This window comes from Gallus gallus, chromosome 1 (genome assembly GCF_016699485.2).
Source record: "Gallus gallus isolate bGalGal1 chromosome 1, bGalGal1.mat.broiler.GRCg7b, whole genome shotgun sequence".
In the NCBI taxonomy this organism is placed as follows: Eukaryota; Metazoa; Chordata; class Aves; order Galliformes; family Phasianidae; genus Gallus; species Gallus gallus.
In genome coordinates this window covers 131,123,472-131,137,509 of record NC_052532.1, presented here as the reverse complement: position 1 = coordinate 131,137,509, position 14,038 = coordinate 131,123,472, and the positions used below count along the sequence as shown (strand labels likewise).

Below are 14,038 nucleotides of genomic sequence, written 5' to 3'. Positions count from 1 at the left end.
ACCTTCTCTGAATGCAGTATATCTGCCATGCGAATGAAAGCCAGATTGACTTCTTGAACCAACGTGGAGCAGAAAAAATTAATTTAACTCAGTGAACAAGAAACCATCCTCTACTCCACCAAGCAGTGCTTCATTGTACTACCTATAATTTAAGTCTACTTTAAAATCAAATTGTTTTTCATCAGCGTGAACTTCCAACCACATTTTTCTTTCCCTAACTCTTCTTCTTTTTTCTTTTCTGCAGACTAGAATATAATATTCTGCTTCCTGGCAGTAAATGCGTTGAACGTTTCTCTAGCTTAACATTCCAGTTCTGCACACCGTAACGGAGTATTTAGTCATAACAGATTAGATATTGTGCAGACATCAGTTAATTCATTTTAACTGATAAATTGAGAGAAATTACAGGTATTTCTGATCAAAAGGTAGGCTAACTGTCTTAAAGAAAGAAATATAATGCAGTACTGAAACTGTATATAATACTGTATATTATACTATACTGTGTATTGTAGTGGATGGATGGATGGATGGATGGACTTCATTGGGTGACCCAAATGAAGTAATACCCTCCACACTGCAAATGTCATTTCTTCCTAACCATTGCACAGTAATACTGCTACTCTCTTTATAATAGCTATGATACATAAAGACAAGTGATTGTAAGTAGGGTTACTGAAATAGACCATTAAATGATATATTGCAGAGCTAAAGGGATTTATACTATATACAGATTGTTCTTCTTTGGCTTTTCTATTAAAATCAGACATAGTGGTAACTAAAAGTAGTAGTTGCAGGCAGATTGTTTGTTAACAAAATAAATACTGAGGGAATAAGGACAGCAGGAACAAAGAGATAACAGAAAATCAACTGCAAAGGTGAAAAAGAATATGCATCTTCTGTACCTTCTGTCTTCCTGCTAATTAAAAACAGAAACAGGAAACACATTAAATATACCACTAGAATTCCACTCTTGTTTGTGGAATTCTCAGACCAGAGAAGACAAAAAAAAAAAAAAAATGCTTAACATCTGATGGGACTTTAGGATTTTCATTTCATTTGCTATTGGACTGTCTGGCAATGCAATACCAAACTAATAGGTGTGTATATACTGTTAGCTTGTTTTGCTCCCTGTTTTGCTCCATAGCCCTGATTTTTCCACCGGCCTATATTTGCAAACATCAGTCTTGCCTTTGGGATTCTGTCTGGAGTAGACAATGTTGCTGTAGATGTTCAAGAAACCCAACAAAAACCCTAGGTGATTATTTGCTCTAGGGTCTCTTTTCCCTGCCAGCAATACTGAACATCAGAAAGTCCACACCTGTAGAATAGACTCCACTCCCTGACGCCAAAACAAGATCTTTTTAACAGCACTGGTGTGCATAAATGTTCTGAATTGCTTCATATTCAGAGCCATGTCCCATTACAGGAGTTCAAAGCACAGTTAGATCTAGCATGAAAATAAAATGACTAATGTATTTTAAACATGCAATTTTTTACCATCATTGAATTTTTGGACTCTGAGAATCCATCCCACCTACTCATAGGCATTCCCATGATGTCTCATAAGTGGAGGCAGTGCACCTCTAGAATGTGATTCACTTGATGCACATAAGAAAACTAAGGATGTGCTGAATCACCTTCTAAAGGCACAAACACAAAGACTGTCTCAGCTGACTAGCTGAAAAATTTCTCTTGTTTTGGATAACTAAACTGGGGGAGACTAATCTGAATAGTATTATACTGGGTGATTCTAGAATTTGCAGTCATATGTTTTCTTACCCCCTTTTTTAAAGGCAGGAGTAGCTAATTCAGTATAAGCTAGTGCTAATTCCTTTCTGAAGATCATATTCTGATAGCAGATCCATCAACCAACATCAGAGTTATTTTCTATCTTTTCTGCAATGTATATATGGTCTAAACATGACCTACCTAGTCTACATTTCCATTTCTTTCTGAAAAGATGAGCTTGCAATGAATGGTCATCAGCAGAGAGTCTAAGATGCCTCCAGTTTTAGTAAAACTGTGTAAACACATGAAAAAATAGTAAAACTATGAAAAAAAAAAAAAAAGCTTTGCTTGAAAATATTCTTCTAAAGTCTGATTTGAAATCTTAATAAGATTGAAAAACATTCTGGTTATAACAAATGACTGTTATAATTCCCATACTGTCTGACACTAACAGCTACATGAGATGACTAAAGCCAAAGCTGGCAGTGTGAGCACCTCCTCCTCACACTTCACCCTGCTTTGGGCTGGGGGAAGCTGCTGTTGCCTTTGGCTGTTGACACTTTGGTCAGCTCTGTACCAGTGAGGACTTTTAGCATCGACAGGTTCCAGGTTACATGAACAATCATTGTGTTATTAAAAAATATTTTTCTACGATATAGAAAAGTTCAGTATCTACATTAAAATAGCTATATTACTTGCTTTTAGTTAGAGATTCTAAATATCTTTCTAGGGCTTCCCAAAAAGAAATGCATTCACATACTCTGAACCATCCATGATATTCTCACGATATTCTGCAGCATACTATGAAAAAACATATCTTTTTAGATTAAAACATGCTCATTTCTCCTGTTCTCCAGTGAGATTAGAAGATGAAATCCATAATCCTTAAATATAAAATTGAATGCTCCTTTCTTTTTATTTTGACTGGTAATTAGCTTTAAAAGATTAGTACATTTTGAAGAGTAAAAGCTGAGATTTCTTTTCAGTTTTGACCCAGTCCAATTCCAGATAAGTTCAAGTAAAACAGAGTGGATCACCAAATGAAAGATCAAAAAGCTTCAGTAGATCCTGAAGGCTAGATCTTGTCAGTCCTTTTGCAAGTACAAGAGCCTGCCACATTACAGCATACCATGTCAGGGCAAAATAAAGAAGCTCCCACTTCTCAGTGGGCTAACTACCACAAGGTGAAGGTACTGAACTCAAAGAGGGGAGGAGAGCAGAACTCTGAAGAGTAAGAATGTTGGAAGAGGTTGTCTGATACTAGTGAGGAAAGCAGACCACATCTTTCAGTGATGTGCAGCAGGAGGCTCATATCTTCACATGCTTGAAAGACCCTCTCTGCAGTTAGAGGAGCCACTTAATATGAGCCAGGCATCTGTGATATAATTGACTCACGTAGTACATAGCTTGCAATACAATAAACTTCAGACTTACATATGAAGCATGTTAATCTATAGTTAATGTATACGTTGATCTATAATCATCTCTGACTTTCCAGTTCTTTCAAGTTGCAAATGCAAATAGAGTACATAACACATAATTCTCTAAATGTCTATAGTCATGATAATCTTGCCATCTAGCGATGTGTGTATCTTTCATGGTCACTTGAAGTCAAGTACAACAAACAATTTATCAGTTGGCCAATATCATTATCACAGTACCACTGATGCAGTCTTTGTAGCTTACAACATTCCAGAAAGGAGAAGCCATTGCTCTGTAATAACAATGAAAAAGGAGCCTTATCTGCAGAAGAGTGTTAATGTCCAGAATGCACGTAGAAACTCTGGAACCAGTCCCAAGAACTGGTGAAACTAAAAGCTGTAGAAAACTTAGAAACTTTGTGTACCTGGCATGCATTTGACAAAGTACCTCTGTCCTTGGTTAAATACTGAATAAAATATGAAGCTAAAGGTGCTCGTAGTTTGAAGGAATCGGTTTCATAGCCTTACAGTGAGTGACAGCTCCTTTTTTTACTTTCTGTTTTCAGGCTTCTTTTAGGGATGTCATTGCATGTCAGAAATGTATTAGAGTGTAAATCCTTGGGTAATTCTTTCTGTTGTGGTGCAGGTTATTATCAGTCTTCGGGATATTTAGCCTAGGAAATGATTTGAAGTAATTGCAAAGCAAGAAATATTGTAGATATGCTGCCTCTGTCTGGGAACATTTGGTTTTAGGTGAAAAGTGGAAAGATACATAAACTTCTAGCATGCTTTTGAATCTAATACTCTATAGATGGTTTTTGAATTAAAAAAAAAAAAGTTTATAGTTGAAAAATTAATCTTGTCAGAATATTTGGTTGTCAGGACTGGGAAGATTTGCAGAACATTGGACTGGAAATTTACAGGAGTCCTCAGCTCCCTTTAAAGTATACTGTTCATTGTGCTGCATAGCTGATTTTTGTGATTTGGTGAGACCAAATTATATACATATTTAAATAAAAAGAAATGATATATGTCTCTTTATGGCATAAGGTTACGGTCCTATCACCGAATACCTGCCAGGCTGAGAGGTGTGTACCTCAGTACATGCAGCTGCTCAGCTCTCCTATTCAAGTTGTTATGCCTGCTCCAAATATTGCCATCTGATTTTGTTTTGGAGTTCACCTGGGATCCAGAGGATCCCAGTGCTAAGCTGAAACTTGAAGAAGAGATTCCATGAAGTTTGAGTAATCATTTTTGTATTGCTGCTTTTCTCTTCGTATAAAGTCCTCTGTACCTGAGTTTCTCAAGCCGTCTAGAAAGCTACTTGATATGGATTCTGGAGTGTCGATTTGGAAGTACCCTTTCATAATTACCTTTTTCATGCTAACAATTGATTCCCCACATTTTTTCTCCTGTAGCAGGTGTCATCTTACAAAAGTCTCTGCAGCAGTTTGTGAAAAAAGTGGAATATTCTGGGAGTTGTAGTCTTTCAAACAGAGCTTTGCAAGGACATACCTGTATTGGAACACTACAGCTCCCTGAACTTCCTCGCAGCACTGCCTGGGAAGCGTCCTGCAACGCCACTAGTTGGGGTAGCACTCAAGGACTTCCAGCACCTTGCATCTGTGTATGGGAGCAGCTGGGAGCCGGGATGGACACCTGTGAACACAGTACATGTTTAGGGTGGGGGACAGATAAAGAAGATAAGTTTGGTATGAGGCGACTTTGTCATTAGAAACATTTCATTACTGAAAAACATTCATCCTGATTTAATCCTATGCCACAGAGGTCTGCAGGAGCATAGCCACCTGAACAACCTCCAAACACCTATATTTTAGTCAAATCACGTTGCCCTTAGCCACTTTTAGAGTTTGCTTTCATCTCAGTAGATACTGGTTCTGGGAACAGGCTGTCTCTCTGCAGTTCCTGAGAGAAGAAAGACTCTGAGGTGACTGCTGCTCTCGCATCCCCAACAGTTCTACTGCTTACAAACTTTCTAACTCTCTGAGCACTCTGTTTCTTTCTTTCATTTTTTTTTTCCTACAGTTTCAACCTTGATGCTAGTTCATTCAGACAGACACAGGCTTCAGAGGAATTACAGAAGCAATCACTCTTCCTAGCTGGAGATACATAAAGATATAAATAAAAGTACTGAAACTTGGACATATTTGTTACCTCTCTTCCTTCAGCAGTTCCTTGGACTTACGTCCAGCTTACTTAATGAGCAGATTTAATCAGATCCACATTATTCCCAATTTGAGAACTTAGGTACATGATGCATTATCCTTGACAGCATGTGGCTGACTCCAGCTATAGATTATATTCTCTGACAGAGCAACTGGGGAGCTTTACTAGAACTTTTTAAGATGTAATAAAACTAGAGTCCTCAAAACATTATGCTTATCAACACGTGAACCTGTGCTGAAACTCCTACAGCAGCAGCTGTGAGCATTGTTAGTTTCTGCTCCTGAGCAGGTGGCATTAGAATAGCCTCTTTCATTGCCTTTGTGTTTGTGATCCTGGCTGGAGACCAGAAGGTGGGAAAAACCATAAAAGTGTAAAATAAGGAGGTAGAGATAACGACATTTTCTTGCTCCCCAAGGGTTCAATTTTATTTCAAATTTTGAGCAGTAGTTCTGGGAAATCTTGTTGTAGCCAACTGGTTTGGTTCTCCATCTCAGTCACAGTTTTTAATCTGCCTGTATTGAAACACAAACTTCCAGTGGCTCTGTTGGAGAAAACCTCATTTTCAAGTCATAATATTCATTCAGACTGTTATATAATTTAAATCTGATGGAATGACTACATGGATGCATCTATACAAGCAAATAAATATTTGGAAGAAAAATGGGATTTTAATTTCCAAAAGAATTATGTAAACCCTGGAGAGAGAGGGAAGATTCCTGAAGGAATGAGCTTCTACAGAGACCTCACAAAATCAAACTTTAAGTAATTGAAAAATGTTAGGAAATATACATGAGAAAAGCACATACTCTTCACATTAATGATTAGCTTTATGCTTTACAGTCATTGCCCTGCATGCACAAATAAATTCCATAAACATCCAATACTTAGATCTAGCAGAATATGTATTTATAATTAATGTCTTCTTGGACTGAGTGATGCTTACTTACAGATGTCAGTAATAAATAGCATGGCTAACACATTCCTAAAGAATGCCAAGAAATTAATGGGAGGAAAAAATTTAACTGTATCCTGCCTGATTTAGGAAAATTCCAAACACAAAATATTCTTGGAGACTCTCTTTTAATAGAAAAAAATATTCTTTCTGATTTGGAGTATACGCTATTACCTGCTCCTGAGTGATGAAAAAGAACAAGTAGGTTGTTTTGGGGTTCAATCGCATTAAAAAACAAACAAACAAACAAACAGACAGACAAACAAATAAAACAGGGAGAAGGGAAAGTATGTCCTATTATTTATGTTTTAAAATCATTTCTTAACGTAGTGTGGGTTTTTTTATTCAAAAAGCAACAATCTGTTATTATAATCCCCAACAAAAAACAGGAAAGAATAGATGCATTTTGTCTTCAATCAAACTGTAATTCTTTTAAAGTCTTCTGCAATAAGGAGCACTTGCATGAGCCCAGATACTTCTGAAGACAAATATACATGTTAAACACAAGTTTATCCATTCAGTCAATTAATTCAATTAATGCCATTATTTATTCCATTAGTTTATCCAATGAATAATTAATTACTTGTTGTTTACTTTAAAAGTTCAAGACATCCTATAGCAATTCTTGGAATAATACATCAGTATAATTAACTGTAGGATCGACCTGAAACATAGCGAACATTTTAAATTTGTTACTTATAGTGGGTGGAGTTACTGGTCCCTTATGGGCTGTTACAGACCTCTTGGAGAGTGCTTCCGTCACTCCATAATGCCTGTGGTTGAAACTCACAGAGAAGAAGGAAATGTGAAGTGCCAAACCCTCCAATGAGTGGCAATACCAAAAAATGAAAAATGAATACCACAGTTGGACACTACAGGCTATATATTCTCAATGTGTCCTTGGTCCTAACCAAGGGAGCAACTTTCAGTGTCAAGGGGAATTCACCAGGATCAGTTTTAGGTGATGGAAACTGGACATGCATTTTAGCAGTCAGTGTTCCAGGAGTTCTAGGAGACAAATTTGTCTCAATTCAAATCTATGTGGAGTTCAGGATAAAATTTAGCCATCTAGTGAAGAAAGGCATATATTTACTCAGTAATATTCGGTGATAACCTAAAGACATTATTCAGACTAATTCAGTATTAGCACACATGGTACATAACTGATATCAGTTGGTATCTGATTCTGCTGCTGTCTGTGTACCCTGAATTTACACAGCAAATTTGCCCCAGAGCTTGGGTCAGTAATGGAATATATCTATTTGCATTCATTCTATTTTTTCACAGGATAGTAGGAAAAATATCAGTAGTTCTGTTTGCTGTTTGGGCAGCAGACCAGGAAAATGGATGTTCCTCAACAAAATAATCTGAAAGCATTTAATGGGAGATACAGGGTAAACAAAAATTCTAAATCGTTGAACTCTTGAAATAATTGAGATTTCTTTTTTAAAATTTTTGACTGCATCAAAAAAAGAACTGCACGAATGATGATTAATGTAAAAGCCATTTAAATATGGCTTTTGCTTTTTAAATTAATTAATGCATATTTTTTTCATTTTCATCTGAATGTACTTGCAATAGATAATTAATCCTTTGTGCTAATGTACATAAAAGCAAACTTTTGCTTGGGAAGAATTAGCTGCACATACATATATATATATATTTTTTTTTGTACAAAGCAATCACGGCATTACTTTTTCCTTCTGACTGGATTCCTAAAAATCAAATAAGCAAGAGATCGAATGTCTTAGCTGCAGCCTTTCCACTTTGTGTGTGCTCCCACATTAAGCTTTTATTTACATATAAACAATGTTTGAATATAAAGAAGTGACTCATTTTGGTATCTATGGGAACAAAACAGATATTGTTAGAACAAAACAGATTTGGTTAGAACAATCACAGAAGCAAATCTTAAAGTAAATCTCCAAACCTGTTCTGTGTGTTATTTTGAAACGCCAGTTAAATGTACTGGTTCTTGTCATTAGGCTGAAAATGTGCTGATAAGCAAGAATAATTTATTAATTGTAACACCTAAAAATATGTAAAGGCATTTTTTAGGAGTTCTATCAATTCGCATAATCATTATTTATTCGTACATAAGTGAATTTGCAATTGGTGCTATGAAGGAAGCAGTGCGAGTGGGGCCAGTGATTCCATTGTGGTCTGTGTGGTTGGGAAAAGACAACATCCTGCTGGTCTTTCCCTGTCCAAGGAAAAGCTCCAGCTTTAATTATTCCACAGCTGTATGTTTGCAGATCTCCTCCATTTGAATTTTGCTTTGTGACCAAGAGAAACGTGTTCATTTCCAGAAATCTTTTAATAGGTGTTTTTACTGTTTCCTTTGCATTAAGATAGACAAATGCCCAAAGGCTATACGTGGTTGCTGTGAAATCCATTTTTACTTTATATTTCCTATAAAATAATAAGAAATTATCTATAGACTGTAGTAGGTTTCCAAGCATTCCTCATTGACCAATCTTTTCCTACTGGAACTAGATAGGATACTTGATCTCTATAACATTTGTAACATTGGTGACAAGTAGTCTTGTTAAATGTTGTGATATAGTTTCCCACATAAAATTGAGCTTATCCAGAGAGATACTAAATGGTCTTTAAAACTTTTTCTCCCTAAACAGTGAGGATTTTGTATTCAGATATAGTAAATGATGTAGAAAATTGTAATGTTGCTGTGTTTCAAGCAATTCCACTTGCCAAAGCTAGTTTTAATCTTCTTGTTGTCACTGATGTATCTTGCCAATAAGATAACAAAAGCAGACTGAAATGCTGATGTGATCCAAAAGCAGCAGAAAGCTAATTATTGATTTAGCCAGTGTTTCTGGCAACTGTACGTTTAGGTCACAGCAAAGTGATTTTGACTTCATGTTGATCTGTGCAAAGCTGTAATACCACTGAGGGCTATAGTTTGGTGTTCTTGTAGGTAGTATGTGAAAAATGTATGAAATAGTAAAAACCTCCCACACTGAGGTGTTTTTCGTACATTCTGTGATTTGGCAGCTGCGGGCATCAGGCTCTGAGGGATGGCAGATTCAGCTCAAGGTGGGAGAAGTCTCTTTCCTCTACTTTTGCCTTTTTCTTGCAGAGTTGAATCTCATTTTGCCTACTTAAGAACATGCACAGAAAAAAATTCAGTCTTAAATACCCTTTTATTTTCCCTTCATGAATACTAACTAGATCGTGTCAGACCCTCTCACTCTGCACTTCTTGTGTCTTTAATGTGGCTTTGTTCCACTGTATAAAAACATAAACCTATCACATTCACAAAGGTCAGGCATCACAGCTGAGAAAGTGATCTTAACATCAAATCCTCCTTTTGAAGATTTCAGGCAGAAAGTACTATAAAAGCATTAACAGACTCTGCTCTTCTTAGGAAAGACATTAGCTGCTCTCCTGTCTTCTTCATGGGCATATGTAAATATCACTCCAGGTAAAATTTGAGCTCCATACCATCATGGGAAAGTAGCAATAGCTTCCATGGAAGAACTGTCACTAGGTTTCATTTAATTTCTGGGAAATGCACCATTTCAGTGCCTTTTCTTTCCTTTTGTCACACAGACTGTATGCTAGAATGATAAGTGCCTTTTGATTTTTAAAAGAATAGATTTATTTTTCCCCACCCACACATGGTTGTTACTCAATAGTCTACAATTCAATGAAATGATTGACAGTCATTCAAAGACCAGCTCACATATAGGGAGGTGGAGGTTCTTTTAGTCGCTTATATACGCTGTATTGTGTGAGGGGGAAGGAGAAATTGATTTAAAATTAATTTTAAGTCTTCCTGAAAGCTCTTGGGATTAAAACACATGAGAACTAAATTCTCTGCCAGATATAAAAATAGTCCAAGATGAGCAGTGAACCTTTATCATGCTGTCAAATATAAAACTTTCACCTTGATCAGAAGAAAGAAGGCCAGAAATTCAGCAGTGACAAAGAAGTTATTGACCTCCCCACCACTACCACTGACCCCATAGCCCTGCAGTAATTGGCAGATAAAATAATCCAGACTATGTCAGCTGTGAGGACACAAAAAATAGATGGGGAGAAGTAATTCATGTCATAGACCATGTACCCAAACTGCCATCAAAGGGGAGCTAAGATCGGTCACAGTTTGACCTTTACTTGAACCAGCATCTTACAAAGGCGAAAAGCTCTACATGCCGCTATCAGCTCCCAGAGTCATCCAGTCCTCTTGTGAAAATTAAATTTTACCTTCAAGATGGCATTTCTGAGCCCTAGTCAAGAGGCTAGCAGAAAGCATGACTGCGTGCAAGCCTGTCTTTAAATTTATGTGTCTTCTGGAATCTGAAGGAAGCCATTTATCACCAGGGTTTAAAAACAGAAATAGAATTTGATTTTTTCTTTCCAGCTGCTTTATGTGTTTATGCATATGAAATATTTTATTGAAAAATAATTTAATAGTCTTGTAATAACCCTGTTTCTTAAGAAATGCGACATTGCTCTGCCAGAGTCCCTGCTGTGTTCTGTAAACTTTGAATTCATTACCAAAGAAAGGCCATCAATATTTTTTCATTATTACAGAATTCTTTTGATCTGAAATTATAATAGAGAGAAGCCATTTTGCTTTCAGTGTTGTCCCTTGCATCCAGAAATTTTCAGAGCAGCTCTTATCAAAACCCCTGTAGTTCCTTCTGAACTAAAATGTAGAATTTACTTAGTTTTCCCAGGAAACATAAAAGGTGAAGGATCTATTGTTTACCCTGCAAATAAAGCATCATCAGTGATGGCTCTTCACTTTAATTACTGTAGGAGGAAGCGCACTGTAAACCACTAACTCCCAGTTGGTAAGCAACACCAATGCTACTAGCAGTCTGTGGTGGAACCCAAGGGCTCTGGAGTACACCGAACCATTTAGCTGGGTGTCTGGGAAATGGTATTGCCCAGAAATAACACGTTCAGTGGAGGCTGGAGGTGCCTCTATCTACTCAAGTGTTGTTGTTCTGTTGTGCTCCCAGCACCAGCTAGGAGGAGGATGTGAAATGTTTGTCCTTTCTAGGATAGACTCACCTCAAGGACTAGTGGAATAGGGCTTCCAGTTTTGGATGATAGTTTCTTAAATTGAGTGAACTGGTAGAAAATTTAATGACAGGCAATCAAACTGACATATCCAAAGCTAAGATCTAGAATGTCAAGAAACCAGCATAGTGTATGAATCTTAAAACACGCTCACCCTAACAACAGGACTTTGGAACATTTTTCAGGATCATCTATAACGTGGAGCAGGACACTGGGAAACCAGTGACACATAGCAGCAAGCAGTGCAAAGTATGATGTGGCTAGAGACGAGTCTTTTCCTGTATGTTGTTGGTCTTCCATGATGATCCATGGCTGACACTTCTCCTCTGTATTGCTTCCCTGCTGGTTCCTGGTCAAAATGAGGAGGAGGTTCTAATTAGGTTTCCCATTCCACTTTTACTGGTGCTCATCTGCTCTGCTTCCCTGCTCTCCAGGACTTAAGATGTGGTAGGCATTACCAGAATGGGAGCTGGTGTCAGTTGAGAAAAAGAGTTATCTTATGTCATTTTATTATGAGGAAGTCTTATTCCTCTACTTTGTGAAGATTTGTATTCATAAAGTAAAAATCAGAATCCATTCTTCTGTAGCAGATAAGGAATGCTAGCTACATATATGAAAACGTGCAGAAAATTGACTTTTATTTAGATTATCTAAGAAGTAAATTTATGTGCCAGGATATCTGTGAAAGCTTTAATTTTGAAGGTTTTTCTGGGTACATTTTTGTTTAATGTTAATACCAGTGATTAAATCACAGGACAACTGTTCAGTTTTTCCTCTTTGGGACCATACATAGAGTGAGTATTACACTTGTTTGTCTGGTGCAGAAAATGGAATGGTAGCCACCTCCTACAGTCAGTGTTCAAGGCCACTGTGATTGTCAGCCTCTTTGTACACAGCATCTTTATAGTAATCATCATTTCAACAGCAATTGACCTTGCAAATATAAGGTCCTGAGGCAAAGAAATGATTTACGACATAACTGGTGGAATGGTGTCCAGGGTGGAGAGCTCAGCAGAAGTGTAATAGGATCCAAGACTGATGACAAAAGGGAGTATATTTGCTTCCCAGACATAAACAATAAATGCATTATCAGCAAAGTGTGAAGAACACTAAAATAATGAATGTGTCTCCAAGCTATTTTGGAAAAGGACACCCTTTTCGCTCTGCTCAGTATTGCAAGGAAGAAAATTATCTTGGCTCACATCTCATGAATGTGCAAGGACAGCAGAATCTGAGCATTTTATTAACGTAAGTACTCTGTTGTTAAAAAAGACAAAAACTGCTACATGAAAACAAACCTTTACATATATTCCAACATCATGTTCTAGCTACAGATAATGCCTGAAATTTTTGAGAAACTGCAAAAGAAAATCAAATTATTTTGTTAATTTGAGAATCTGCCCATGTTAAGTTGGTGGATTCTGCATAGGTCTGAGTCAGGCCTACAGTGAATATCTGTGCCTCCAAGAGACTCATCAATCAGCCAGCAGCCAGAAACATGTCACAGGCAACAGGTGACAAGAGGATAAGATGGGCACTTTATCCACTCCTATGCTATTTTACGCAAGTCAGGCTGGAAGGCACTGCCAAGACAGTCAATCAGATGAGGAAGGGAAGATCTTGCATGTGTCAGTGCTGGTAGGTATCTGGGCAGAAGCTATTTTAGCCCTTCATCTATCCATGGGCGAACCCATCACCTCCCCCAAAAGGGAAGCTTTTCCTGCTGCTCTTAGGTACAGGCTGAGATGTACCCTGAAAAGATTTCTCTCCTTCCTTTCATTTCTTAATATGAACACATACATCCTGATCTCTTCATTAACTGTATACTTGTTTAGAGTCTTTGGAGATTTTTAATGATGGCTTTGATAATAACCATCAATGGACAATAAACTTCAGTGGTTGATTGTGTGCTTCATTGGAAAATAATTATAAATTTATTTTTAATTTTCTGCACTGTGAATTTAATAGTGTGCTCTCTCCTTTCTGTGTTCCGTGGGGAAATGTCTAGAAGCACTCGTGCCACCTTCTCAATGTCATCCATTATTTTGAAAGCTGTTCTCAACACTTCCTAGGTCTTTTTATTTTTTTTTATTTATTTATTTTAATTAATTCCCCCAAACTTTATAATCTCTTTTCACACAAAGGTGGCTTCTCAATCTAGCCATTCCCACATTATTCTCTCAACCAATCTGTTCTCAACTTTTATAAACAGGACAGCTGAAGATAAGCACCATGTTCCAGGTGATAGTACTTTGTAATGGAATTGTTATATTTTCAGTTCGATATTCTTGTTCTTCTTGGTTTTTATATTTGACCTGTGTTTATTTTCTGGCTGTTGTATCCCTTAGGGCATTAAGGTTTTCTGGTCTTTTCCAAGAGTTTGTTGTTACAACTTTATTTTAGGCCTCTTGAAGCTGTCTAGGCAACTTAGTGTTTTCCACCGAGTGTGTATTGTGCTAGTCCACACCAAAGAAGTGTGTGGAGTTGTTGTTATTAGAGTTGTTGTAGGCAATCACAGATATCAAATAAGTTCATGTTGAAATGTTTTGGTTGTCACACTTGAGTAGCAGAGTAGGTGTGATATGGATAATGGAATAAAGATGCCTAGCAACAGGGATTTCAACACCTTGTAGTTCTGTTGCACAAGCTGAATCTCCTACAGGAAAAGGTCTTCAGTACCTGCTTAGTTCCCTGT

General features: G+C 37.2%; 1 protein-coding gene and 1 non-coding gene across 5 annotated transcripts in view; both read left to right on the top strand.

Moving 5' to 3' along the window:
* The window catches only part of GABRG3 (gamma-aminobutyric acid type A receptor subunit gamma3), a 309,089-nt gene that overhangs the window by 228,127 nt on the left and 66,924 nt on the right, over positions 1 to 14,038 (top strand). The gene's annotated exons all lie outside the window — the stretch shown is intronic.
* On the top strand, positions 4,614 to 4,697 carry MIR1805 (microRNA 1805). Its single transcript, NR_035308.1, has one exon. It is a non-coding gene; the product is annotated as a microRNA 1805 (primary transcript).